General features: G+C 43.9%; 1 protein-coding gene and 1 non-coding gene across 3 annotated transcripts in view; one reads left to right on the top strand and one right to left on the bottom strand.

The window, feature by feature from the left end:
- The window catches only part of Shisa9 (shisa family member 9), a 244,615-nt gene that overhangs the window by 190,680 nt on the left and 26,153 nt on the right, over positions 1-27,782 (top strand). The gene's annotated exons all lie outside the window — the stretch shown is intronic.
- Positions 9,530-9,636, bottom strand: LOC120887756 (U6 spliceosomal RNA). Its single transcript, XR_005731082.1, has one exon. It is a non-coding gene; the product is annotated as a U6 spliceosomal RNA (small nuclear RNA).

Below are 27,782 nucleotides of genomic sequence, written 5' to 3'. Positions count from 1 at the left end.
CTCCAGCCCCCAGTGGTTTGGGGGATATTTCTGAGAATAGATACAGGAGAGGAGGGCCCTGTTCTGTCTAGTTCTCAGAAGGCTCTCAGGATTAGGAATGGTCTTGTCCCCTCGCCTAAACCAGGAGTAAAACTTGAGCTGAAAGAGTATCAGAAATAGATACGTCGGCTCTTAGCTCATTAACAGAGCATCCTGCGAACATATGCTTTTCTCTTGCCAACTATTTGCAACATTTCTATGCCACCAAAGCCTTCCTACAGTGTCAGGTCCCAGAGGCATCGGATCTCTACAGAAAACCTCCCTTAGAGGAGGATATGGGCTCAGGAGGAAGTCCAAACTATTTCCTCAATCTCCAAAATCCACATTCACACTGGTTCCCTGGGTGAAGCCTGTAACAGCTCCTTCCCCAGGAACTTCTGCCTTCTTCAAATGGCCCCGAGGCCCAGATTGCCTCCCCTTCCACCTCACTCTTGTTCTTCCTTCCACAAGTATTTGTTGAGGACCTACTATGTGCCCAGACAGTGGAAATAAAGTGGATAATGAAACAAGCAAGCTATCTGCTCTCAAAGAATTTTTATTCTAGTAGGAGAGAGAGAAAGTGAACAGGTGAAGAAAGAAAATAACTTTAATATATGTGTTGGGGGAATGAATATTAAAAAGAGTCAAATTATGAAATCAGGGAAGGTTGGGAAACTCTGTGTGTATGTCAGCAAGGTCCCTTCTAAGAGTCAGGTAGAGGAGGCCACAGGTGTACAGCCGCTATGGTAGGTGTGAGCAGGCATATTCTGGGGACAGGTAACATGGTAGCCTGGCTAGAGAGCAGTAAGAAGGGATGTGAGTGGTGAAGAAGGTTTGTGGTACTTGATATTTTGGCTCATGCAATCATGTTTTCTACAAGTCACACTTGACCTTCCACATCTCGTCAGATGCCTGTTATTATGCCACTACGTACTGTTCGCCCAAGAGATACCTTGCTTGCTGGTTGACGTTTGTCCCCCCTCCAGTTGTGGATTAAACGGTGTTGGTTGCCTTGGTCCCTTCAAGTTGTTATTTCCTACAAAATAATGAAACCCAAACCAGAAGATTTTGTAGTCCTAGAGTGTGCTAGGTGGGCGGGTGACATCTAAATGGGGTTGGTTTGCCAGGGCAGTCCACTCAGGTTGCCCAAACTCAAGCATAAAGTGTGAGAACCAAAGTGTGATGAGAAAATTCTCATATGTGCTCTTTGGGGACAGTTTTTACCCCTTCTGTAAATTTCTTACCCCTTCTTAGCTTCAAGACACATGCCTCTGAACCTAATATTTAACAACCTCTTGTCAAATATGTACATAGATCTATGAGACTAGTCTGCTAGGAGGAAAGTGATGTTACCCCGATGCTGCCTTGGGCTGAGCCAGGGTGTGTAGAAAACAGCCTCTTCTTCCCAGCCTGTGTGGTTTCAAAGGACCGACTTCTCTGCCTCGGGGTGGATATTGGTGGTGAGCTGGCCCTGCTTCCTTTCCCTAGCCCCTTCCTCCATGATAGGAGCAATTGAAAGGCTGAACCAAAGTTTTACAAAGAATTAGCTGGAAAAGACAAACCATGAGTAGAACTAAATACATATATATTCCAAAGAAGCATAGAAATTCTCCGCCTCTTTTGTCCTGGCTGGCTCCAGGAAGTTGTGTGCAGAGAGAATCAGTCTTTGCACTGTTCTGGGCATTTTGAAGCTGTCTGTGGGAAACAACCTCCCAGGTGAGAGGGTGGGGGGGGGGGGACCTTCGCCATGTTGATGGGTCACTCTGGGACATCGCCAGGGTGTCTTGTGTAGCTCCTCAGGTCTCTGTCACCAGCCTCAGCTGCCCACATGGTTCACCCCACACCTTCTCTCTGTCCTGTCTGGTTTCTGAGCAACTATGCTTTATTTTTATTTATTTATTTTTTTAAAGAGAGAGAGAGAGAGAGAGAGAGAGAGAGAGAGAGAGAGAGAGAGAGAGAAAGAGAGAGAGAGAGAGAGAGAATTTTTTAATATTTATTTTTTAGTTTTCGGCGGACACAGCATCTTTATTTGTATGTGGTGCTGAGGATCGAACCCGGGCCGCAACCATGCCAGGTGAGCGTGCTACCGCTTGAGCCACATCCCCAGCCCAATGCTTTATTTTTTTAATGTAATTTTTAATTTGTTCTTTTTAGGTATACATGATGGTAGAGTGTATTTTGACATATTATACATACATGGAGTCTAACTTATCCCAATTAGGATCCCATTCTTGTGGTTGTAGAGTTTCACTAGTTGTTTATTCACAAATGAACATGGGAAAGTTATGTCTGATTCATTCTACTGTCTTTCCTAATCCCATTTCCCATCCCTTTCCTTCATTCCTCTTTGTCTAATCCAAGGAACTTCTATTCTTCACCCCTACACACACATTTATTGTGTATTACCATCCAATCATCAGAGAGAACATTTAGCCTTGTTTTTTTGGGACTGGCTTATTTCACTTAGCATGATGGTCTCCAGTTTCCTCCATTTACTGGCAAACTCCATAATTTTCTTCTTCTTTATGGCTGAGTAAAATTCCATTGTGTCTATAGACCACATTTTCTTTATCCATTCATCTGTTGAAGAGCACCTAGGTTGGTTCCATAGTTTTGATATTGTGAATTGAGCTGCTATAAACATTAATGTGGCTGTGTCACTGTTGTATGCTGATTTTAAGTCCTTGGGGTATAAACCAAAGAGTGGGATAGCTGGGTCAAATGGTGGTTCCATTCCAAGTTTTCTAAGGAATCTCCTTGTTGTTTTCCATTGTGGTTGCCCCAATTTTCAGTCCCACCAGCAATGTATGAATGTGCCTCTTCCACACATCCTCGCCGACATTTATTGTTATCTGTATTCTTGATAATTGCCATTGTGACTAAAGTGAGATGGAATCTCAGTGTAGTTTTAATTTGCATCTGAACAACTTTTCTTAATGATTTTGCAACACTCTTCTGAGCAGCTTGCCTCCCGTAAATCATACTCTTCATTCTGAGTCTTCACTTTTGACACTTTGTCATCTCATCTCATCCTTGAACTGTCCCCTTGCAGCTAAGATGCCACATGCCCTTGGAATTAATGACATTATTCCCCCCCTGGGCCAGTCATTCTCCTACATTGGTCCAGATTCACGGCTAGCACCCAGGCAGTGAGGATCCAGTCTCTGTCTCTGTGCATTCTTGGTCTTTCATCCTTTGACTTTTAGGATGGAAGAGTCTCTTTTATAGACAGTGGGTTCCTGGAGTACCCAACACAGGCAAGACAAAGTTATGGCTGGAAGGAGGGTGGGGAGGGTAGACTCTGCTATATAAACAAAACTTACTTCTGACTCTTCTCCCCCTTCCAGTACCAGACATATAAGGTTTCTAAAGGTTTGTTTTCTTTATAGTAGAGGAAGGTGGAAGGGTGATGGCAGAGGTGAAACCTAAGGTGTAGCTGTCATGGAAGATGAATTCACTCTCCTGGCCAAAGTGCTCTCAGATAGGTAATTTCAAGTTTAGTAGAAGCAGTCAGAAAGGAGAGTGTTTGGCACAGGGTGAGAGAGAGCTTTTTCACTGGGGATAGAGCACATTCATGTAATTCTGGGGTTCTTTGGAGAACAAGTTAGAATAAGAGGAAACGAGAATGAATTTTTAGGATTTATAAGTGGGAGGAGAATGCTGTAATCCTTTCTCAGGAGACAAGGAAGGAGGTATTTGTCTGGACATAAGAGTCATTAAGATACAAATTAAACAAGGTATTTAGTGATTCTTAGAGGCCTCCAGGAAACACACTTTGAAGGCGGGGATGGTCCTTGCATTGGCATCAATCACTGTACTGAACACAGAGGACCCTCTAACACATGGGACTGGATGCTAGAATGACAAGTCAAATTCTTTTAAAACAAATCTGAGGCTGGTCCCGATTCTTTCCTGTGATAGGATTGGGTTATGGCCTGGGAATGAGTAGGTCATTACTGGGCCTTGACAGTGCGTCACACACAGGGTTCTGTTGTGATGCCAGTTTTCATAGCAGGTGGCTGTTCCCAGGCTCTTATCAGGCAGGCCTCTGACCATTGTCCCAGGAGAAGATGGGAGAGAATCCCTGCAGTCCATGTCAGAACAACGGAGAGCTTCCATTGGAAACGTTCCAGAAGAAAAACAAATTAAGCCAGTTGTTTATATGAAAATATACTGATGTAAGCAAGAGGTGGCCTTCTGAGTCCCTCCTGTTTGTCACTCTTGTAGCAGTGAGCCTGTTGCCCAAGGGGATACTTCTCAGTCTCAGTTCTCCAGGTGGATGGATGCATTCTTTTTTTCAAATAATGCATTCTATTTCCAGGAAAGAAAGAAAGAAGAAACAAGGAAGGAAGGAATTAATAGTGATATTCTAAGCCAACTCTCATTATTTTATTGTTTTAAAAGTCCATGTGCTTGTTTCAAGAACAGACAGAAAGTGCCTGAGTGACTCAGGCACGTCCCTTAGCTAGCTTGAGTCTCAATTTCCTTATCTCTGAAAGGAAGCCCATAGCACTAAACATCTAGGCTCATAACAAGGACAAAACGATAATATAAATTTGGAAGTAGCACTCAGAATAGGTCCCTGGGAGGGGCGCAAGATGAGTACCCAATGAATCCGAATGCCCTTCAAGGAGAACTTTCATTTGACCTTGGGAAGTTACTTTGCACCTCTAAACAAACTGATTATACTTTCCAAAGTTGCTTTGGCTATCACAGATCTTTTGAATTTCCCTATGAACTTTAGAATTGGATTGTCATTTCTGTAAAAAAATCTGATTTGATGTTGGTTGAGATTGCATTAAATCTATAGATTAATTTGGGGAGTGTTGACATCTTAATAGTACCGAGACTTCTAAACATGAATATGGCATGGCCCTACATTTAATTTAGATCTTTTAATTTAGATCTTTTAAGTTTCTCTCAATAAGGAATTTTATTTTTCATTGTATAGACCTTGCACATCTTCTGTCTGATTTCTCTCTCAATATTTAATATAGGTGATGTTATTGTGAGTGGCATTTTTCTTAGCTTTCAATTTCTAATAGCTTATTACTATTCCATAGAAACATAATTGAGTTTTGTACATTGATCTAATGTCCTACAGCCTCCCTAAAGTAATTTATTAGTTGTGATTGTTAGATTTATTAAGTAGATGCCAAAGAATTTATTAGTTTTAAAAAATAGATTCCAAAGAAATTTCTGCATATATAATGATCTTAACTACAAATACAATTTTATTTTTTTCTTTCAAATATCAGTTTCTCTTTCCTACCTCGAAGGTCTGTGTTAAATAGAAATAATGAAAACAGATATTCTTGACATTGGGAGAAAGTATCTGGCCTCTGAATAGTTTTTTCATAGATACCCATTATCACTTTTTGAAGAATTTCTTCTACATTTCTAGTTTATGAAGGTTTTTATTTTAAACAGTGGTAGATTTTGGATTTTATCAAATAATTTTTCTATATCTACTGCAATGACCATGTGTATTTCCCTTTTAGACTGTTAATATTATAAATTGCATTGATTTTTAAACCAAGCTTGGATTCATGGGGATTATAATAACTTGATTTTGATGTATTATTTTTATATAGTGTTGAATTTAGTCTGCCAAAATCTACTGAGAAATTTGCCTCTATGTTTATGATGAATATTGGGGTCTGTAGTTTTCTTTTATTGTCCCCAACCCACCCCCCACCAGTGGTGGGGGTCAAACCCAGGGTCTTGCTCATGCTAGGCAAACACGTTACTACTCAGCCACGTCCCTAACCCATTTTTTCTTGTAATGTCTTTACCTGGTTCTGTTAGAATTTTGCTGGCCTCATAGAATGAATTGCAAAATATTGTCTCTTTTTCAGGATTTTTGAAAAAGATTGTTTTCTTCCTTAAATATTTTCCAAACTAGAAGCTGAAGTAATTTACTTGAGGCCTTCTAGTGTGGCATTGTGCTATCAATAACCCTCTAAGTACTGCTATAACTGCATTCTACACATTTTGTTATGTTTTGCTTTCATTTTTATTCCAGTGTAAAATACATTTTCATTTCCATTCTTGACTCTCTTACTTGATCTACCAGCTATCTAGTAGTGAATTTTAGTTTGTAAATATTTAAGTTTTTCTATATTGATTTCTAATTTAGTTTCTTTGGCTACAGTATAAATTTTGTGTGATACGAACAGAAAATTTTACATTATTGGTTTCCAATTTAATTCTATGTGGCCACAGAATATAATTTGTATACTAAATCAATGAAGTTTGAGTTTGACAGAGAAGATGGCCCTTGTTGGCTGATTTCTTAGGTTGCATGAGTTCTGATAAATTTGCTCTTTCCTCTGTATGTAATATGTCCTTTTTTCCTCTGGCTGCTTTTAAGATTTTCAATATGTCACTGGTTTTCAGTTATGATGTTCCTTGATGTAGTTTCCTTTATGTTTCTTGTGCTTGTGATTTGTTAACTTTCTTGGAATTGTGGGTGTAGAATTTACATAATCTTTTGAGAATATTTGGTCATTAATTATTCAAATGTGTTTTTTCTGTCTCCTTTCTTCTCTTCCTCAGGGACTCTGATTATACATATATTAAGCCACTTGATATTTTCCACAGCTAATGGAAGTGGTGCTATTTTCATATTTTGCTGTCTTTTAAACAAATTTCAGTGTTTAATTTAAATTGATTATATTGTTGCATTTTATAGTTCATGTCTTCTTCTCTAAAAAACGTGTAATCTACTTTTAATACAATTCAGTATATTTCTTTCATCTTATACATTGTAGTTTTTATCCTGAGAAGTTTGAACAGGTCATATATACTTTATATGCTTAGTACTTCCTCTACCTTTTTGAGCATATAGAATTCAGTTATAATCATTGGTTTAATGTCTCTGTCTACTAATTCTACCACCTTTATCATCTTATAGTGTTTCAATTAACTGATTTTTCTATCTCATTATGGGTTGTTTTTCCTGCTTCTTTGCATGCCTGTTAATTTTTATTGAATTCTAGACATTTAAAATTGACCTTGAGTGTGTGGGACATTGTTATTTGTTTCCATGAATATTCTTGAGTTTTTTTTTTTCTAGGATGCAATTAAGATACTCGTAACAATTTTATTCTTTTGGGCATTGCTTTCATGCTTTGTAAATTTTATCTCAACATTGAAGCAAAACCTGTCTGAGCAGTCTATCCAGTACCCCCCCACACTGAGTATGCTTTCCACTCTGATATGGTAATAGGAACCCTTCCCATGCCCAGTGAGCTCTGAAGATTGTTCTCTCTAGTCCTTCCGGTGGCTCTTTACTCATATTTGTGCAGTTTTCCTACACACATGCCTACTGTATGCCAGCCACTGTGCTCTGCTTTCTTGATAAAATATTAGGAGAAACATGAATGACAAAAATTATTTATGGAGCATACACTGTATGCCTGCCACTGTCCTAAATGTTTTTAGGTTTTATTTCATCTGTTTAATCTTTAAAATAAAGCTACAAAGTAGATCTTTCATTATATTAAATCTTATCATCCACTTATTCAGTCTTCTTATCTCTTTAAGATGAGTAAACTGAGGCTCAGTGTGGTTGTATGACTCGGTCCAAATCCCACAGACATGGAAACAATGCAGACAGGAATGGAGCTAGTCAGCCCTCACCACCCAGATTCAGAATCTGCACACCTCACTGCTCCTAGTGTAACTCAGTGCGGTACCCACGCTCCTTGGTGCAGATGAGAAGACTTCAAGGAATATGTAGATGAATGCATTATTATTTCAATGACAAATTTATTAGAAAAAATTCTAATCACTACTACTACTACTAGCACATTAAATCTGCAGTTTTGTTGGTGTTATTGCTTAGAATGTAACAAAGGTCCTGATTTTGCACCTGATGTTATTTTAAGAAGAGTTATTCAATAAGTAGTAATGCAGGTGGTGGTTAAGCTTGGCAACGACCATGAATTGGGCAGGCTCAGGAAACATTCTATTGCATTTTATTCCATAGATGGGGAACTGAGGCCAAGGTCGAGTCCCCAGAAGGTGAATGGAGAAGCACTCTCCAGGGTCTTTCTCTGTGTCCTCAGTCAGCTCCAAGTCCCTCCACGACAGGCTTCAGGGAAGTCAGGCTATCACATGCCGATCCCGAGCAAATTTCTTTCTGCTGCGTGAACTTATTAAGATTAATTTACTAAGGTGGTTGGGGGTTTATTGAACACTTAAAAATGTTAATGCATATGGTTTCCAATAAATCATGTCAACAGATCTTTACAGAAAGAGTGGGGAGCTTTTAAATCAGGTCCCAAAGGTAGCACTGGCCCAACCTGATGGCCTCAGTACAACCTTTAAGAAAATGGCAGGTATCATTAGGCAAGTCTGGAACCAGGACGCCCCAGCCCTGAATTCTCAGCAGGAGCCGTCCTCATGATAATGGCTGTTGTTTGTTAAGGCCTACAGTTTGCAGGAGATTATACTTGGGATTTCTTCTGTGTTCTCTTCGATCCCACAATGTCAGTTTAATCCTCTCCCATTTTCTACATGAGGTCGTCAAGAAACCCCAAAATGAAGGGACTTGCCAAAATGTGTGGCTTTTCTCTCTCTGTTCTCACTATCAGATTCCAGCAAGTTCCCAGAAGCTTGTGTTACCCTTTTCCTGCTCCTGGGGTTCTGCTCCCCTTGGTCCTTACTCCTGAAGCTCCTGCTTGGTCCCTTTCCACAGGGCACGTCTAGCTTGTCCTCCATACCTCTGGACACAGGAGGTTCATTACCGTCACTCCCCTGCCTACCTGTATGAATATTCTCATTAGAGTTTTTAATCTGGTTTATGGTTTCTTGCATTTCTAGGATTACTGTTTGTTTGTTTTTTTAAATCTCAATCTCCTGGTAAAGCTCGTTCTTTGCAGTTTGAATTTGTTTGTTTAGTTCATTTTCAAAATATACTTTCAATGCTTGGACTTGCTGTCTCATGTCTTCTCTAATATTCCGTTCCATCTGAGTTAGGTATGCCTTGATTTCTTTCCCTGTCCATGTTTCTGATGCTTCTAGGTCCTCCTGTAGATTTAAGTTGTCTTGCATTGTTTGTAGTCCTTTTTTCCCTTGTTTTTTTCATGTTGTTCACGTTACTTTCCAGCTATGTTTGACTGCTTTGAAACTGCTTTCTCCTATACATTTGTTTTGGCTTTGTATATCTCTGTTGTCTCTCCTTTGTGGTGGGAGATTATGCCTAGAACTGTTGGGCTTTATTGTACTTTAAAGCTGATTCATTCAATTCATAAAAGTCTTCCGGGTTCTGTATGCATATGGTGATTTGTTGTTTGTTCTTAGGACTATATGTTTAGGTTAGGTGCTATGATGGTACAAGGGTTAGTACGTCTTGGCTACTTTAGAAGATTGCTCTACTGAAGGTGGATACTAACAGGCAATTGGATCAGGGTGTTGGTAGTAGCTAGGTATTTAGGAGCCCTATAGACAGTCTCGAGACATTCACCTATTTGCATTTAGACAATTACACGTAATGGAAGACGTAAAAAATATGGAACACTTCACGAATTTGCGTGTCATCCTTGCGCAGGGGCCATGTTCATCTTCTCTGTATCGTTCCAATTTTAGTGTATGTGCTGCCGAAGCGAGCACCTACCTGTATGAAAACATCCTCTTCACTTTAGGGTCAAGTGCACACTTAGTGTGCCAAACCAAGCAAGATTGGAGACACTTCCTTATGAATCTCCTCCCCATTCCCTGCACTCCCTGTCTTCCTGCTGACCTCTCCTCCATAGCCCCGGGATTGCCAGGCATCACACCCCCTGGAATGTCACCACCACGGTGAGGCCTGCTATTTTTGTCTGCCTTGTCTGTTGTGTCCCCGGAACCTCCCCCCACTTTTAACAGAAGAGCTGTTGAAAGTGAAGGCAAGGTCATTGGATGTGATGGTGGGAAGCAACTGTGACCTTCACAAGGGGATTCTGGGCAAAGAAATCAGACCTTGACGGAGGAAGTAAGCAGAAAGGGAGTCAGTGGTTAGTCTACTCCACCAAGAGTGACGTTTATCTTGGAGAATACTCTGCTATTCTCACATTATCCCTACTTCTTAACAGCCTCTGGCCCCGTGGCCCAGCCCCTCTTTCTTCCTGGAACACTCTCCTTCCTTGACCTGCTCTTTTGCCTACAATTCTGCTGACCTCTTTGTCTCATTACATAGATTTCCTGGGTCATTCTTTTTTGTTTTGAATGCATCTCACTGCTCTTTCCATAGCTGGTGGCTTCTCATATCCAGATCTCAGCTCACAGGTTGGTAATAACCACATTTTTGTTTGACTTGTTGGAGACTTGCTGACTCTGGAGACTGTTCATCCTGAGGCCAGTGACTTGCTGGGGATAGCAAAGGACTTTTCTGAAGAAAGCCCTTCACATGCAAACCAACCTGTATGCCGCTCTGATTCCAACTGCCCCCTTTATTGGATTCCTACACTCATCTACCCGCCATAATCACCCCAGGACCAAATACCAGACAGACTAGAGACAGCCCCTTTGCCTCAGAGCTCACCAAAATTATTCAAATTGGCCCGTTGTAAACCTGATGACCCTGCCTTGCCTATTTCTTCCCTCGGAGCCCAAAATGAAAGTTCTTGCCCACATTCCCCCTGTGCTCCCTCTTCTGCCTGACAACCCTAATGCTTCTGTGGTGGCTCTCCTGTGCTGTGGTGGGACCCCTTGTCTGGTGTCTGTGAGTATAACCAGTTATCTTTCAGTGGCCATCATCTCCTGGTCTGTTGGCTTTGCCATACCTGGATAATAGCATTTTAAGAATTGTCACACACTGAAGGGACTTTCCCTGACCATTGGTGACTCTCAATCTCAGCACACTCGTTGGTTTCCCTTATGGAAAGTACCATAGCTGTATATTTAACTTGTACAGTCATTTGACCACTTGTTCTCTATTTCTGAACTCCCACCAGACTCTTTGAGGTCCAGGACCATGTCTGTCTTGCTTGCCCTCATATCTCTGCTGCCTGACATAAAAGAGGTGCTTAATAATGTTTATCGATAGATTATAGAACAGAAAAGTATGGGGATCTTTGAAGGGGCAGCCCAGTTAGACTAGACTTGGCTAGTCCAAACTGTCAATTCAGGAGCACAATACAATACAAATTTATTTCTTATTTACACAAACTTCTACACATTGGCCTCCATCTTGGAGCAGTGCTATCCAGACATAAGACCTCTAAGATTGCCACCCCAGTGGCCTGGAAGTGGCTCCCAGTCACTTCTGCCCATACTTTGTTGGCTGATGTATAATCACATGGTCCCAGTCTACAAGCAAGGGAGTCTGGGAATTTGGTCTCATCTGGGCCCCAGGCTTGGTAAGCTACAAAGGTCCGACTGACTCTCTCTCTCTTACCTGTGAAAAGAAGCAGGGAGCCTTGGGGAGGCTGTGAGCTGCTGTCATGGAGGAAGCTAGCAGTGAGAGCTTGAATTGTCACTGGTCTCACCGGCACCCGGATTCTCATTTTTCTAGCATCCCTGGTTGGGCCAGGAGCCCAAGTGAAGGGCACGTGACCTTGGAAGAGTCACATCTCACCTTCCTGAGCCCCAGTTTCTTTATAGAGTAGTGGGCATCAAGGTGGCCTCCTAGATTTGACAGAAGTGCCCGGGTGGTGGAGCAGCGAATCTGGCGGGGACACTCAGCTCCACCAGGGCTTCTCGTCACTACGGCTTGTTTTTATCATCGTCATAATTACAGCGAAACCTGCTGAGGCGTGGGCTCCAGCAAGGGGGCGCAGCTCCCACCCTTTAGACTTCCGTCTCTGCATATGGCGACCTGCGCAGGACCTCACACCTGTTTCAGAGGAGAGGGAAGCTCCCCGCCTCCTGTTGGCCATTTCTCTGTGTCACGGTTGCTCCTCACCCCTCCCGCTGGAGTTGGAAGGTCAATTACAGTGCAGCCCTTTTCCAGGGTAATAAGTTTTTAATGTAGACGCAATTAGTGAATAAGCAGTTGATTAGTTCATTATGAAAATACTGACAACAACACCATTTGCGGTGGCAGAGGCTCGGAGAAGAAAGATTGTTCCCTTTCCATGTTACCAGTCGGGTCAGAGTGCCAGGAAAGTTAACATATTTTACCATAATATTAAGCCCTTTTAGCATTGAAAGGCCATTATGTTAGGGAAAAAAAAATTCCCCTCTGGGGTATTAATTAGAGAGAGAGAGCTTTAAAAAAATCATAATCCCATTAAATTCCTCTCTTATAGCTATTTTCATAAAGAATCCTTAATGTGAAATGTGGATGAAAATAACACAACTCTGGCTGAAGAATTTATGAAAACACGGAGCCAATGATCTATCATTTTTACCAGGGGGAGGGGAAACCGGAAACATTTTGTCAAATTCCTAAGATGGTTGCAAGCAGCCTGGACGGAGTCAGGGAGGACTGCAGCCTTTGTAGTGCAATCCTGAGCCTCCCCCCCACCCCCACAGCTAGATGACAGATGATGGTTCTGGGTGGAAACGTGCGCTTCCTGTCCCTGTTCTGGATCACTCTCTTCTCTTGGGGATCTCCTGGGTTGCCCTGCATCTCTGGCTGGTGCAAAAACCTCCTTCTGAGTTCACATGCGCGTATTTGAAACTCCAGGCGTTTAGACTGTATGTTCGTGGGTTGGTTTGTTCATCCCTAGGACAGGCACCTGTGGCAAGCTGAATGCCGCTCTAGGTGCAGGAGATGCAACCGTGAACCAGCAGAGAGGTCTTTGGACTCTGCTCCTGGTGTGATGGGAGGGCTGTCAGTAAATCAGAGGCTGCAAATGGGGTAGAGGCAAAGGATGAGGGAGGAGTGCAGTGCTGGAGGAGGCTATTGATGTCCTCAGGAAGGGTCGGGAAGGGTTTGCCCTGGTGCTGCCATTAAGGGAAGGAGGGGTGTGCTAGGTGGGCAGAGTGGATGAATGGGGGTCTTTCAGGCAGAGGAAACAGTGTTTGCCAAGGTCCTTTGTAGAAGAGAAAGAACGAAAGACATCTGGGGAGCAGAAAGGATGGGGGTTAGAGAGGGGAGCCGCAGGACACCAGGCTAAGAGTGGCGGGGTGCTGGGGTCCACATCAGGCACTGCCATCCTTATCCCGAGACCGTGCAAAAAGCTAAGAGGTCCCAAGATCATGCTTCCCTCTCTGTGGGCACAGAGGCACATACCTATGATAAAGGCTGCAAAATTATGGGATGCTAAATGTCTCTCCGATCCTTTCCTCATTTATTAAATGGTACACATGATAGGACTTCTTGTTTTACAGTAGCTGTTTTACGAAATAACCCAGGTGCAAATAGTTTCCTTCCTTGCCTTCCCCCTCCCCTTCCCTTCTCTTCCCTTCCTCTCCCTCCCCCTCCTTCCCTCCATCCCTCTTTCTTTTCCACTCCTTTGCTCCCTCTCTGTCTTCCTTCCTTCCTCCTCCTCCTCCTCCTCCTCTTTTTCCTCTCTCTCCACCTTTCTCTCCCCTCCTCTGCCTCTATAAAATGAAGTAACTGGATTCCTCGTGTTTTCTTTTGACTTTTAGGACCCGTGGCTATTTTCCTTTTAAACTGGGACTTCTGCTTTGCTTGTTGGTCTCATGCAGTCATGTGGTCATCTGATTCGATGGGCGCTAACTAGAGGCCTGGTTTTGCAGAGCTGCCCAGGGGCCTGGGAAGCTCCCTGGTTATAACGGCTTGCTCAAACAAACCGGTGGCTCCATGAACTAAACTGAAGCAGAAACCAGGTAACTTGCTGACCGCCTTTCCTCGGCAGAATTTAGTAAATGCAGTCATTAGTTGCAGTATAAATTCCAAGCGTGGAGCCTCCTGGAGGACGCAGGATCATCTTGATTGTCACTGACTCTCTTGGCTGTTCTTCCTATGGCACCATCTATGGCTCCTCAGCTCCTTTTTCTTTTTGAGGAATAATGAAAACGTCATCTGATCCTCACCCTTGTGTTGGGGAGATCAGTCATCATTCAGCCTTCCAGTGACGGCAGGAGTCTAATTCCCAGGTCTGTTGGGCTCACAGAGAAGCACTAAGAACAATCGGGTGACTTAATCACAATTTACTTATCCTGATGATTTTATTTTATATTTACTTTTGGTAAATAATCTTGATGTAAATTCCTAGTGGGCCACAAGAGAGGAGGCGGGATTTTAATGAACTGGTGATGAAGTGGAAATATTTTGAAATGCTGAATAATGTGTTTTGCTTGTCACCTAATTACTTATCTGCTGCCTAATAGCACATTTCATAATATCTTACTTCCCGATCTGTTCAACTGGCAATAAAAAATCCTTCCTTGTGATTGCCATGTGCTCCCCAGTAAAGACCAGTGCATCAGAGGCTCAGTGTGTAACGAGGCTTTAACAACCTGATAATGTCTCACTGATGAAATAGAGAAAAGGATTTCTTGTTTCACTGCAAATACATTTTCTTCCCCAATTGAGTATTGTTTGAAAAGGAGCTGTTTATCAGTCAGAGATGATTTCTCACACACACACTCTTACTCACCAATCCTTAGAAACAAAGGATTGTTCCATTCTGATCAGCACTGACATTTTTTTTGTTACTTTGTTTTAATGATGCAACACAGACACACAGAAGTACTGATCGCCGCCCCCCCCAAGAGCAAAAAACGCTTAAGTCCTTTGACAACATATTTTGGAAACCACAATGTGGGAACGGCATGCGTGTGCAAGCCCATGTGGGCACACTCGTGTACACACACACGTGTTTTCATCATTATCGATTCCATTTGGTGCATGTTGACCAGGTCCCAGGACCCCTGCGGTATAACAGGAAGAATGTAAAGAGCAAGAAGGCACCTTTTCTGCTCCCTGAGAGCTGGCAGTTTGCACCAGCAGGTCCTATTTGGGGATATGTACCAATGTCTGGCGATACCTTTGGCTGTCAGAGCTTGTGGGGGGCAGGGCGGGGGTGCTGGTGGCATCTAGTAGATAGAGGACTAAATGCTGTGGAACACCCGGGGCAGCTTCCCACCCCCCAGCAAGGAATAATCTGTCCAAAGAGGTTCTAATTTGTTAAGATGAGGAAACTGGACTGAGACTGGAAAAGGAAGTCTCCGATGTGGGGAAGGAGTCACGTTACACTCCAGTTCCTTCCTGATCACCATTATAGACCCGTGCCAGGAGACCAGAGAAATCATGCTGGTCCTGCTCATCAGCATGGGTACCAAAAGGGACTGTCACCTGGCATGGCACAATCAGAACTTGAGTCCCAGTCCCAGAACTGCCTGTGGGCTACTTTTCTCCCCTTTCTAAAGGCAGGCGATGGGGAGGATCTGGGGGACGACAAGACAGGGAGTGGAGGAGGAGGAGGAGGAGGAGGCATGGGCCAGGTTGGTCAGCAGGTACAGGTAGTAGTCACAAGAAAGGAGGGAGCTCTGCGTCCTAGCACACGGGTGACTGCAGCTGACAGTAACTCTCTGTGTGCTTCAAACAGCTAGACACAGTTTGTTCCCACAACAAAGAAATGATAAACATCTGCAGTAAAGGATGCACTAAGGCCCTCATTTGGACGTTACACCATGTATGCACCATTGAAAATCACCTTGTACCCATAAATAGGTACCAAGTGCCAATAAAAATAAATAAATAAAAGGGAAATGATTCTTCCTATGATCCAGAGATGCTATAAGGCATAAGTGAGAGATGGGTGACAGAAGCACTTTGGAGGCTAGACTGTTCTGTAAGTTGGGTGGGACCTGCCCAGTCGCAGTGTTTTGATGGGGCCCTCAGCTCAGCTTCACGCCCACCACTGGCCAGGCAGGAGGTGAAGGTTGCATGTGGCTGGTAAGGGGCAGAGCTGGTGCAAAGTAATTCTCAGCTGGTCTTAAAAAGCCCTGGAATTAGCTGCTGTGTTTCTCAGCAGGGACGCTGTTGGCACACAAGATAGGTACATCCGCTGTAGGGACACCACCCATTGCAGGACAGGAAGCCACATGTCAGTGGTGGACATTGGAGCATGGCCTCTCCTTCACTTCCACCCAGTTTCTGAGGCCAGGTGGGGTGGCCTCACTTTCTTAAAACCACATAAAGAAACTAAGCAAGAAAGAGCAAAAGGGTGCCCCAAGCCCTGAAGTTATTAAGTGGCAGAACTGGGATTTGTGCAGTGATATAATCTCATTCTTTTTTTTAAATAACACCTTAATTTCTCTTTTATGCTTTTACTCTCCTCGATATTAAGAATTTAGTCAATTATGATTTCCTTACTCAATTTATGATACTCTCATCCTAACGTTGCATCTGCATTTGGAGGGAGCTCTCAGCATCCAGGTGCATTTGGGGCACAGGTGAGGCCTTTGGTCATTGTCTATCAGTGGTGCTTCTGCTACCCAGCTTGGTACTTGGCCCACCCAAGCCATCCATCCTTATTCCTGCAGGGTCCTCATTTCCCTCGGATCTCTCATTCTCCATCCACACCATCCTCTGGCTGTGCCTTCTTGTCCTCACCCCAAGGCCTGTTCAGGTCTCCAAGTCTTCCATTCTGGTCCTAACCATTGGCGGAAGCCACCTCCCAGTGTTCGTATGTGAATCAGGGGCATATTATAGACACAGGGAGGCCCAGCCTAGGGCAGCCAGACCCATCCCAGTACATGGACCCACTGTGGGGGCTCTGGCTTCAGCCCCAAATGTGACCCCTCCCACTTATATAGCCAGTGGTACCCAGCACATCTATGAGCTGACTTTTTGACTCACCACCATATTTTTCTGCAAGTAAAATATAATTGCAGGCTTATTGTTACATTGGAACCTCACATGGAGGAGTGGGTGGTAGGGTGGGCTGAAGCTCAAGACAGATAATGGCCTTAAAGATCTGCAACCCTCAGATCACCCACATCTCTTCTTTTCTTCCAGTTCTTAATCTGCTGTTGAGACAATAAGTAAGCCCCAGTGCTGACGCGATGTTATTCACCCTCGTGGTTCCTCTGAGGCTGGGGAGGACACAGGACTCCAATTATAGACTAGCTCCCAGCTTTGGATCTATGAGGGCTTGGGCCGGGGATTCTCATTTGCTGAGTGGGGAATAGCCCAATTCTTTCTGAATTTCCTTTCCCCGGCTAAGCCCACCCTCTTTGGAATGTCTCTGCTCCACGGTCAAACTCAGTGTGTCCGGAACTTGAGAGGTATGCGCGGATCCATATTTTCCTTCTGCTATGAGTGGACACCAAGCCCCATCTCAGAGAACACATGGACCGCTCGTTTAACTGTTAACTTCTTCCTCTCCCCTAGCCCAGAATTTCTCATAACTTCTGGGCTAAACAAAAACTAGTTCAGCAAATGTTTGTCCACATTAATGCTATGAAGCCTTCTGCAGCCTGGTTCCATAGTGAAAACTCCCCATAGAGATCCTGGCTGTCCCATGTCCCATCTCATCTGCCCAACAAGGAAGTCCCAATTGTATACGAACATGTGTCAGGGGAAAACATCACAGTCAGTTCTGCATAGCCTCCTACCACAGGTGGATTAGGCATGGCTAGTGTCATTTTTTTTTCTTAAAAAAAAAAAGACAAGTTGAAAGTGTGCATCCTTTCATGTAATTTTCCTTTTGCCTAATTTCTGTCTTGACCACTAGATTATAAACCCCAAGAGGTAGTACCTAGGGTCATTCTTTCATTGATACATTCCCAGTGCCTGAGATGATGCTATACACGTAGAGGCACTCCCCCCAACAAAGAAATGAATGAATGAATGAGTGAGTGAGTGCATGGACAAATATCGGGCTTACTCTGAGGTTCTATACAGAAAAGAGAGGAAGGGATGCTTGAACTTATAGAGCAAGCACCAGCACAGAGAAGACGGAGGGACTTGGTGGTCAGAACATCTCCTCCCCTTGGCCAGCTGTGTTCGCAGAGTCAGGGGGTCTGCGTTCTGGAGAGCTGGCTCTCCTACTGGCACATCTGTGCAGTGATCATGGGCAAGCTCATAGTCTCTGGGTCTTGTTTTCGTTTGGTTTAGTTTCTGGGTTTTTTTTTTTTTTTAAATCATCTATAAAACTTTTGAAGAGCCTTCAAGGATCACATTTCCATTATCTCCCAAAGAAGTTTCTCTCTCTTCCTTGGGCTTCACATTCTACTACTCTCTCAGATGACACTCCCAGCTCCTGACACAGCAGATGAAGCTGGCGTCCGCCTACAATTGACAGATGAGCCTCATTTTTGTCCCTCAACATTAACCACTTGGCTATTTGGTGCAGCCATCTAGCTCTGAGAGGCTGGGAGAGCCCTCCCCGTCCTCAGCAACACAGACCATGTCCCGCCCCACGCCTCTGCCTGTGCTGGGGTCCAGGAACGTGGAACAGAGAAGCCAGCCCCCAGCCTCACAGGGCTACATTGCTCAGAGAGCAGGGGATGATGGAGGGATGTCCCGACAGATGTTAACAGGCTTGGTCTGTTTCCAGGTTCAGTTTCTCAGAAGCCAGTTTGTTTCTTTTTCCTGCCCTATTCTGTAATAATATCTATAATTCTAGAAAGGCCTGATATTCAACATAAGGTGGTCTGAGAATCAAAGCAAGCTTTCTATTTCAGTTGTGACATCTGAGGCTTTGAGAGGCCAGACGGTTCCGGAACAATAACAACACCTCCCTGATATTTATTGAGTGCTTTGTGCTAGGCATAAACATCTTTACACGCTCCGCTGCACCCTCACACCACCATTAGAGATAGGTACCAGGGTTATCACTATTGCACAGCGGAGAATAGAATTAGAAATGTTAAGAAATTTTCATGAAGTTGTACAGCTATCGAAGGCAGAGGCTCTCTCCCACCCAAGCACACCCACACCCCTCAGCCTTCTCTTCTCTAGTATTTCAGGGGAAAATCCTTCTACTAAATAAGCATGCCTCCTGGCCTTGGCCCCAGTGATGATCCTCTGGGAATGAGGGTGGGGCTGGGAAAACAGAATATTCTGTTTTTGTCAGCATTTTGCTGCTGTGACCAAAAGACCCAAAAAAGAAAATTACAGGAGGAAAAGTTTATTTTGTAGGCTCACAGTTTCGGAAGTCTCAGTCCATAGGTGACTGACTCCATTCTTTGGGGTCCGGGATAAAGCAGAATATCATGGTGGAAGAGTGTAGCAGAGGAGAAGCTTAGGACATGGCCAAAGAAAGCAGAGAGAGGGAGAACTCTGCTCACCAAGAGCAGTGTATACACCCCAAAAACAAGCCCCCCAATAACTACCTCTTCCAGCCACACTCTACCTGCCCATAGTTAAACCAGCTCGTTAATCCCTAGAAGAAGATTAACGAACTGATTAGGTTAAGGATCTCATAACTCAAACATTTCACCTCTAAACTTCCTTGCATAGTTTCACACATGATATTTTTGGGGTACACCTCATATCTAAGTCATAATAATTCTCTCCTATCTGTCTTATGAATTAATAATTTTGATGTTCAATATGGAAATCCAAAAACCATGTCCCAACTGGAAAATTAAATGATGAGATGAGGCCATCAGATGGCAGCAAATCAGAGTTTTCTTGATGCCCCAAACTCCTTCCACTGCTTCTCCTGGGCAGAAGGACACAAATCTTCAGGTACTGTGTTGGGAGTAGAATTGTATTAGTGGGAAAAGACTTGGATATTTTGTTTTTTAGGTCTGTTTCTTTGAGTTGATCTTGGCCAAGCCATCGAGGTCTCTGTAACATGAGCGAGACACCAGGTAGCCAGGAAGCTCTCCTGAAACTTGGTTTCTCAACTTAGTTGCCTAGCAACTTCTGAGTGACAGCTCCACAGGACTGATGGCCTAGACATGTACCATGAACTGACACGTGGGTCCAATAAACATAGACTGTTTTTAAAAACACTTTCATACTTTTAATGCTTGGCTGCTGTGAAAAGGTCTATTCAGGGGAATCTGCCCTCTTTCCAACTTCTAAGATAAACTGACCACTCCCATGGATCCTGTATAAGTGGTTAATGGACTAGATGTGGGTGGGAGGAACAGAGGCATCTCATTAGGTCCAGGTGGGACACAGTGGTGGTTTGGTCTAGAGAAGGGTTGATGGAGATACAGAGGGGGAAGAGAATCTGGGAAATATTAACAAGAATCAAAAGGGCACACCTTTGAATTCCTCGTGAGCTGTGTATGTGTTGGAGTAGGGGCCGAGTGGGAGAAGAGACCCACATGCACTTAGCATTCCTGAAAGGGGATCAGCAAAAAATTAGGAAGGACTTTAACTGGAAATTTACCAAAAGCTTGGGCCCGCATAATCCTGAGTAATTCCAGTGCCTAACAGCCACCGGAAGTTAGGGGCTGATGTGGGCAAGGAAGAAACACCATCAGAGCAAGGTGACAGGAAGCTTTGTAGTGTTGGAGTATCTATGAGGCTTAGAGAAAGCATATTTAGGAAATGATTCCATCTGGGATATCCTCAAGTTTGTCCTAGTATTTTCACTCTTTGACTTTCTGGGTTCATTTTTTTTAACATATTTTGAGAATAGTCCCTCTCTACAAAATGAGTGTTGCTCTTCTCATCTTACAGATGAGGGAAAAGACAATCAAAGAGGCTAAGGCACCTATCTGAGGTCCCACCTCCAAACTCCACATCTATTGTATAAAACCATCTTCCCCCAGTGGATCACAAATACTTAGGGAGAGGATCTCCCTCTTCCTCTTTAGTTCTGCACCTGTCTTTAGTCTTCCTAGAGACTTGCTGTGGATCCCATTTCCTCCTCCTTCCATGGGGTAAGCATGCTGTTTCCTGATCACTGTGGTATCCTTGTATTTGGGTAAGCTAAGCCCAGTTTTCTCATTTGTTTTGCTGCCTTGCTTTTGTGTTCTTGTCATTTGCTGTCCCAAGCATCAAATGATCCATAAACAAAACATTTATCCACTGCACATATATTCCAAAAAGGAAAAAAAATAACAAATTCAGAGCAACCAAAATGGACATATTGCTAAGCCAACACATTACTAAGCAATCCCATGCATTTTTTTTTCTTTGAGCAATAAAGCAATTCACATGCTGCCTGTCACCTAGCAGGTGACTGAAAAATGTTCTCTTTTTCTCTTCCTGTGAGAGAATTCAGTTCCACACAAGGTGCTAGGCTGGGTGCTTCCAGCAGAATGGGGAGGAAAAGAACACAATCCCTGGTCTCAAAGAGGTGGAGGTAAAATATTCACGCGGGCAAGAAAGAGGAGCTCTGGATTGAACTGTGTCCCCCTCAAATTTATGACTTGAAGACCTATCCCCAGGACCTCCAAATGTGACCTTTTTATTGGAAAAAAAGGGTCATTGCAGGTGTAATGAGTTGAGATGAGCTGGCCCCTCATCCAGGAAGACTGGGGTCTTAATTACAAGGGGGACTTGGTTGGGACGTACACAGGAAAAATGGCATGTGAAGATGAAAGTTGAGGTCTCTCAGCCAAGGAACCCCACAGATGCCAACTCACTGTCAGAAACTAGGGAAGGGTCACCAACCGGTCTCCCTCACCACCCTCAGAAGGAACTAGCTGCTCTCACACACCCTGAGCTTGGGCTTCCAGCTTCTGGGACTGGGAGACGGTGCATTTCTGTTATTAAAGCCACCTAGTTGGTGGCACTTGGCTTCCTAAGCCCTGGTAATAGACCAAAAGGAATCACAGGACTGCAGTGGTGTATGGCTAACAAGGGGTGTGTTCTGAGAAACATATCGTTGGTTGATTTTGTCATTATGCAAATGTCACAGGGTGCAATTACACAAGCTAGGACGACTGTGGCATCCCCAGGCAATGTGATCTATGGGCCACCATCATCCATGTGGCCTGCATCTCCAACCATGTCTAGTGAGAGGCTGGCACCTGGGGGGGTCTCCTGGAGGACATGGTGTTCCAGCTGAGACCTGAATGATGATTGAGCATTAGTTAAAAAGAAATAAATAAACAGAGGAGAGCATTTTGCAGAAGAAAATTTCTACATATGGTTAATTGTTATGTCACCATTTATTCAAACAAGCTTGTGTATCTACTCTCCAATCCCGAGACACATTGGGACTTGAAACAAAGAAAGGCAGGCAGTCCAACTGCTGCTCACTAGGACTCATAATGATGGAGGTGAGACTCCAGGATGAGGAGTTAAGAGGGGAGGGTGCAGGTGAGAGGAAGAGAAGGAGTAGCAGAAGCTACACCACAGCACTCAGGGGCTCTGGAGCCAAGGGCAGGTGTCCACTGATAGCCCCAGTCCATGGCTGAAATGGCTGCTGTGGGCATTGAGCAACCTTTGGTATTTATGGCGACCACTCTGAACCACCAACGGCAAGTTAAAATACCCATCTTCATTCATTTTATTTTGCTGTGTTAAAGTACCTGAGGTTGGGAAATTTATAGAGGAAAAAAGCTGGTGTATGTCCTGGTTTGGAGGCTGAAATCCGAGACCGAGCAGCCACATCTGGCAAGGCCATCTGTTGCGCCCCAACATGGCAGAAAAGTGGAGGGCCAGTGGGTATTCGCAGAAGATGTGAAACAGAAGGGGCTGGCCTGCATTATGACACTGCTCCTGTCTTTTTTAGTTAATCCTATTAATGACCTCATCACCTCCTACGTGTCCCACTGCCTCTCAGCACCTTTACATTTGGGACCGAACATCAACGTGAGTTTCAGGGGGACACACCGTTTTCCAGTGATACTGGAATATGGCATTCCTGTACCATGGAGGTACTCAGAAGCAACAAAATGTACGTACCAAACTCGAGTTCCCCCTCTTCCTTCTGCTGTCTGTGATACACTCTCTCTTTTTCAGAATGTGGATGGAGAAGGCCTCCTGTCTTCTAAAACTGGGGTGGGTGGTCCTCTCTGCTCCCACAGGCGGCCTTTCTTGTCTATGTCACAGCACTGGGTGTGCTGATTGTCACTTGTCTCCTCTCTGTCCTGTCGTGGTGCTGATCTTCCTCCTGCTTTGGACCATCTTCTGTTTGCATCACAACCCAGGTCTTTGAAATGAATCTCTATTCCCCCAGAGCCTACATAAAAAGTGGCCTAGAGTCAGCATTAAATAAACATTTAACAACTCTAGTTTTAAAATATTCCTATCCTAAATGGTCAAAATAAAAATAAATGTTTGTGTGCATGAAAGATAGAAGCCCTTGGGTAAGACAAATGGCTGGTTTGCCAAAGGTTTTACAATTGTACGTGTGTGTGTGTGTGTGTGTGTGTGTGTGTATTTTTTCTTCCACTGAAAATTTCTACCAGTCTCTCTGTCGTGAAGATTCAATAGGTGGATTCATTTGTCTTTTGCATTACATTTTCTGGTGTGAGCCTAGCCTGCTATGTTCTCTTTGGAGAAATTCAGGGTTATTTTGAGTTGGTTTGGATTTTTTTTTCCTCCCTTCCCTGTGACCAGAGACAAATCTACATGGCATTTTTAAGTATAATTTTCAGGTTTTCTCCTCAAAAGGATGCTGAGCATAAAGACTCAGAAAGGTTAAAAGGGAAAGATAGAGTTAAAAGCTGCAGGTTTTATTCTGATTTCTGAATATCTGTCCTCATCCTTATTGTTTGCAATTGGCCTTGCAGGGATATCTCCTGCCCATTCCTTCTCATTGGGCCAGTTTTGATACAACTGACTAATCTGGAATATGTCCAAGAATTCTGAGCTGGGCCAGAGGTGTTGGAAACCCAACACCCTCTTCTTGTCACAGCAGCCTCACGGTGATGATTTCCTGGGCAATTGGAAGTGATTAAGCTTAAGCTACCACATACTGGGTGCTTACAATGTTTTGGGTGTGATACTAAATGTGGTCTCTGTGATATCTTAAGAACCCACAGTAACCTCATAAGGAAGATGACATGGCCTCAGTAGAACCCAGAAAACCAAGGCTCACAGAGGCTTTGAAAAACATCCAAAGATGCTGTTGGTAAACAGGAGAGCCAGAGTTCGAATCCCAAATAGAGTGACTCACACCACCTTCACTTCTTTGTGTTGTCGCGGATGGTGATGCACTTGGGGAGAGAAGGCTGAGGCTGCATCATGTGGGGGTGAGGGAGGACCATGGGCAGGACCACCATGGCCTCAGAGCCCAGGCAAAAACATGGTCCCTCTCAGGTGTGGAAAGCTTTGGAAAAAAATGTTAGGAGCTTCTGGAGTTGGGAAATGCTGTAAAGGCTAGAATGTGTCCCTTCACCGTGATCCCTGGAATGCCACAGACACTAACATACGTGAAGAGGGATAGATGGATGAACCTACTTCAAGAAGCTAGTTCAAGGGCACGGGTGGATTCCACAGGAAGCAGGATATTCCCAGGACTCGGGGAGGCCTGCTTATCCTCTGGATGCAACAGTAGGTTCTCTTCTGTGGATAAAAGAAGAAACAAAAAGGCATTGATATGGCCAGGGATTTGGGACCTGGCTGGAGAACTGTAGGGAGAAGGAAGATGCCCAGGACAGAAGTGTCCCCCTCCATTGAGGCGGCTCAGTGCTGAGCTTCCAGTCTCTTCCTGGTCCATGTGAGAGGCAGGCTGGCTTGGTAGAGGAAACACCAGTTTTGCTTTCATCCAAACCTGAGATCAAACCCTGATGCTACAATAAAAAGCTGGGTGACTTTGGGCAAGTTATTCAGCCTCTTTGAGCTTTAGTTTCCTTATCTATAAGAAAAGTATTGCAATATTTTTAAAAAATGAGAAAAATGTTTTGACATGGTTAATGTGATTTTTGATTTGATCCTTCTGAGTGTATCAGTTCTGTCTGAGTTGGCCTGTGGTATCCTCAGGAGGAAAAGGAGAGCAGAATGAAGTGAAAGGAACTAATTCCATGCTACTGTGTGGGTCCCACTAAGACCCCAGCTCTTAGGCTAGCTGGGACCTAAGGGTGGCTGGGAGACCCAGCTGGGCAGTCCTGTGGCCAGATCATGCCACTGCTTCTGAACTGGCCCAGAGCTCGAGTCCCAGCCTGCAGCAGGTCAAGGATCCCTGCCCTTGGCATGTCCCTCAACTCCTCCAACATTCCTCATCCCCCGGGTCTGAGGCCCAAAGAGAGGGAGTTGGGTGATGTGATTTTGGTCTTCTTTATCTCTCCTTCTGTCCCTCCTCAGAACCCCCAGAATTGCAGTGGGTAGACTTTGCCCATCATTCCTTCTCTGGTCCTGCCTGCATAGACTCTAATCCTTACCTGCTGGGTCTTGCCCTTAACCTGCTAAAGCAGCCATTAGAAAAAAACACCCAAGACAACAGCATGACTTAGAATTTTATTATTGTCTGGCTGCAAAATCATTTTGTGGCTTCATAAATTTGAGTATTAACTCCTCCAGAGGCGGTGAGGAAATGCCCAAGACCACGGGTTCTAGAGTCACCCAGCCAGGTCCAAAGAATGGCCCTGGGACTTTCAATTGATTTGACTTTGGGCAAAACCTCTCTAGGTCTTTCCCTCTACAAAGTGGGGTTGACATTACTATTTCATTGGGATTTTTTGAATAATCGGATGTGTTAGTAGCTGGCAGAATGTTTGGTGCCTCCTAAGCCCTCTGTAAGTGTTCATTAATAGACAAGGGTTTTTACCTTTTTAATAATCGGCACCATCACCATTTATCTTCATAATTCTTATTCATATCCAGGCACATGGAAGCCGTGGGCCATCCAGGGCAAAGTTCTTTTACCTGGGAAGAGCAAAAGAAACACATAATAATGATAATGATGATGATGATGGTGATGATAACAATACATCATTGCTGAGCTCTGTTCTCTAGTTGATAAAGTGATTTTCTATAGAGACATAGGTTAACAATCCTGATGTTGCTGTATATACCTGAATCTAACAGTTAACTAAAGGGAGGGAATGGGGAGAGTCAGGTTCATCATTGTTGGGGTAGGGGGATTACAGACAGGTGGAGGGGATAGAACTGTCTATTTAATAATGAATCAGAGTTGGAGACATCAGGATAAATTTATAGTTAGGATGCTAGAGGCACAGATGCTCACATAAGTAGATATTTATAGACAGGTGTTCGATGCACACTCAGATTTCCTTATTGCATCAGCTGAGAGTGGTTAGAAGCCACCGAGCACCCCTCATACCCAGAGCTTGGATTCTAATACTCTTTTCAATGAAGGAACCAGGCTCCTTGAAGAAATGGATGATCCTTACACCAGAACAGGAAATACACAAGACCAGCCTGGAGAATACTGTATAACCAGAAAATAAGGATGTGCTCAATAAGTAAATAAATAAAAGATGGAGGCATGTCAAAGGGACCTAGGAGTCCATCAGAATGGTTTCCACTCACCAAACCTAGAGCAATTTGAGCCACAAGACAAGGTAAAATAGTACTAGGTTATAACACAAAGCATGAGAAGAAGAGACAAGTCTCTCATGAAGAATTCCAAAGAGTTCACATAGACACTCCCACTCAAGGAGGCAGAGTGTGACCCCTGTTCCTTAGGTGTAAATGGCACACAGTGACTTCCTTCCAAAGAGCCAAGGATGGAAAGAAGGGAGGATAGGATAATTTTACAGTGGGGAACTTTGACCAATGCCATGTTGGCTAGGTGATAAAGGCCAACGCAGAGGTGACAAGCCTTCACCCCAGGCATCCTCGACATGCTCCTGATGGGGAGCCCACTTCACCTCCAGGCCTTTCCTCTCCCAGGCCACCATCCCAACGTGATCATGAGAAAAACCCAAGGCAAATTCCAGTGCTCCTCAAAACTATCAAAGCCACCCAAAACAGGCAAGTCTGAGAAACTGTCACAGAGAGAACCTCAGGAAGCATAACTAAGTGTAACTGATACCTGGACGAGATCTGGAACAGGAAAAGGACATTTGGTAAAGGTGGAGACAACCAGAATGAGGCATGGGCTTTACTTGATACTAATATATCAACATTAGGTCATTCATTGTAACAACTTTGCCATGAGAAATTTTAATAGGGAAACCAGATCTAGGGCATCTGGGAATGCCCTTTATTATCTTGGTACTATTTCTGTAAATCCAAAACTCTTCTACAATAAATTGTTCATATAGAGCATGTGTCCGCATCACTCTCTCATAAGTGATATGAGGACTAAGGAGATTGTGCCCAAGGAGTTATGGTCCAAGTGTCTGGCACATGATATTTCTTCAAACCACTCTTCGATTTGCCATTGTCTTTCTTTGTGACTCTTCCCTGTGATGTGCTTTGAAGAAGTTGTGTTGTATTTCCTCCAAGCCAAACAGGTCTGGTTTCTGATAATCATTTGTCTTTTCTGCACTGATGAACACAGAGCATCCTCTTAATGTTTTTAACTGAACTTACTTTTTAACCCTAACTGGCCCTATCTGAATTGCATCTGCATATTTCTGTGGAGTGACTGAGCTGTACTGCATGATAACAGTACTCCCATGGCAGGTACCTTGGCGCTCCAGGTACCAGATGCTCCCAATTACAGTAACTGTATCTTAAATTTTGTTAAAAGTGATTGTAAAATGCACGAATCCCCTTTTCTGTCTTCGGAGAGAGAGAACTGGGGTGCTGTCAACTTCCTGTTTGCTGATGGAGGGTCTTGATGGGATGTTGTGTCACAGGACACAACATGTAGTTCTTCATTACAATGAAGTAGGGAAAGTTTTGCATTGGGTAAGGAGTGGCTTCTATAGAGGTGGGTGAGAGACCTCTGGAGCTGTGGGATCTCTAGCAGGGGAAACATTCTGCCAGAAATGAGACCTTATTGGTCCTACTGGATTCCTCTGTGATCGTGACTGCTAAAGGAGCTGTATGTGGATATATACATACATATAAATGCACATGTCTGCATCCATATACAGAGACACACATGGCACACATCTTCATATTTCTTTTCTCACCTTGCAAG

This window comes from Ictidomys tridecemlineatus, chromosome 10 (genome assembly GCF_052094955.1).
Source record: "Ictidomys tridecemlineatus isolate mIctTri1 chromosome 10, mIctTri1.hap1, whole genome shotgun sequence".
NCBI lineage: Eukaryota > Metazoa > Chordata > Mammalia > Rodentia > Sciuridae > Ictidomys > Ictidomys tridecemlineatus.
Note: the sequence above shows the minus strand (reverse complement) of the source record. Positions and strands in the feature narration are given on the sequence as shown.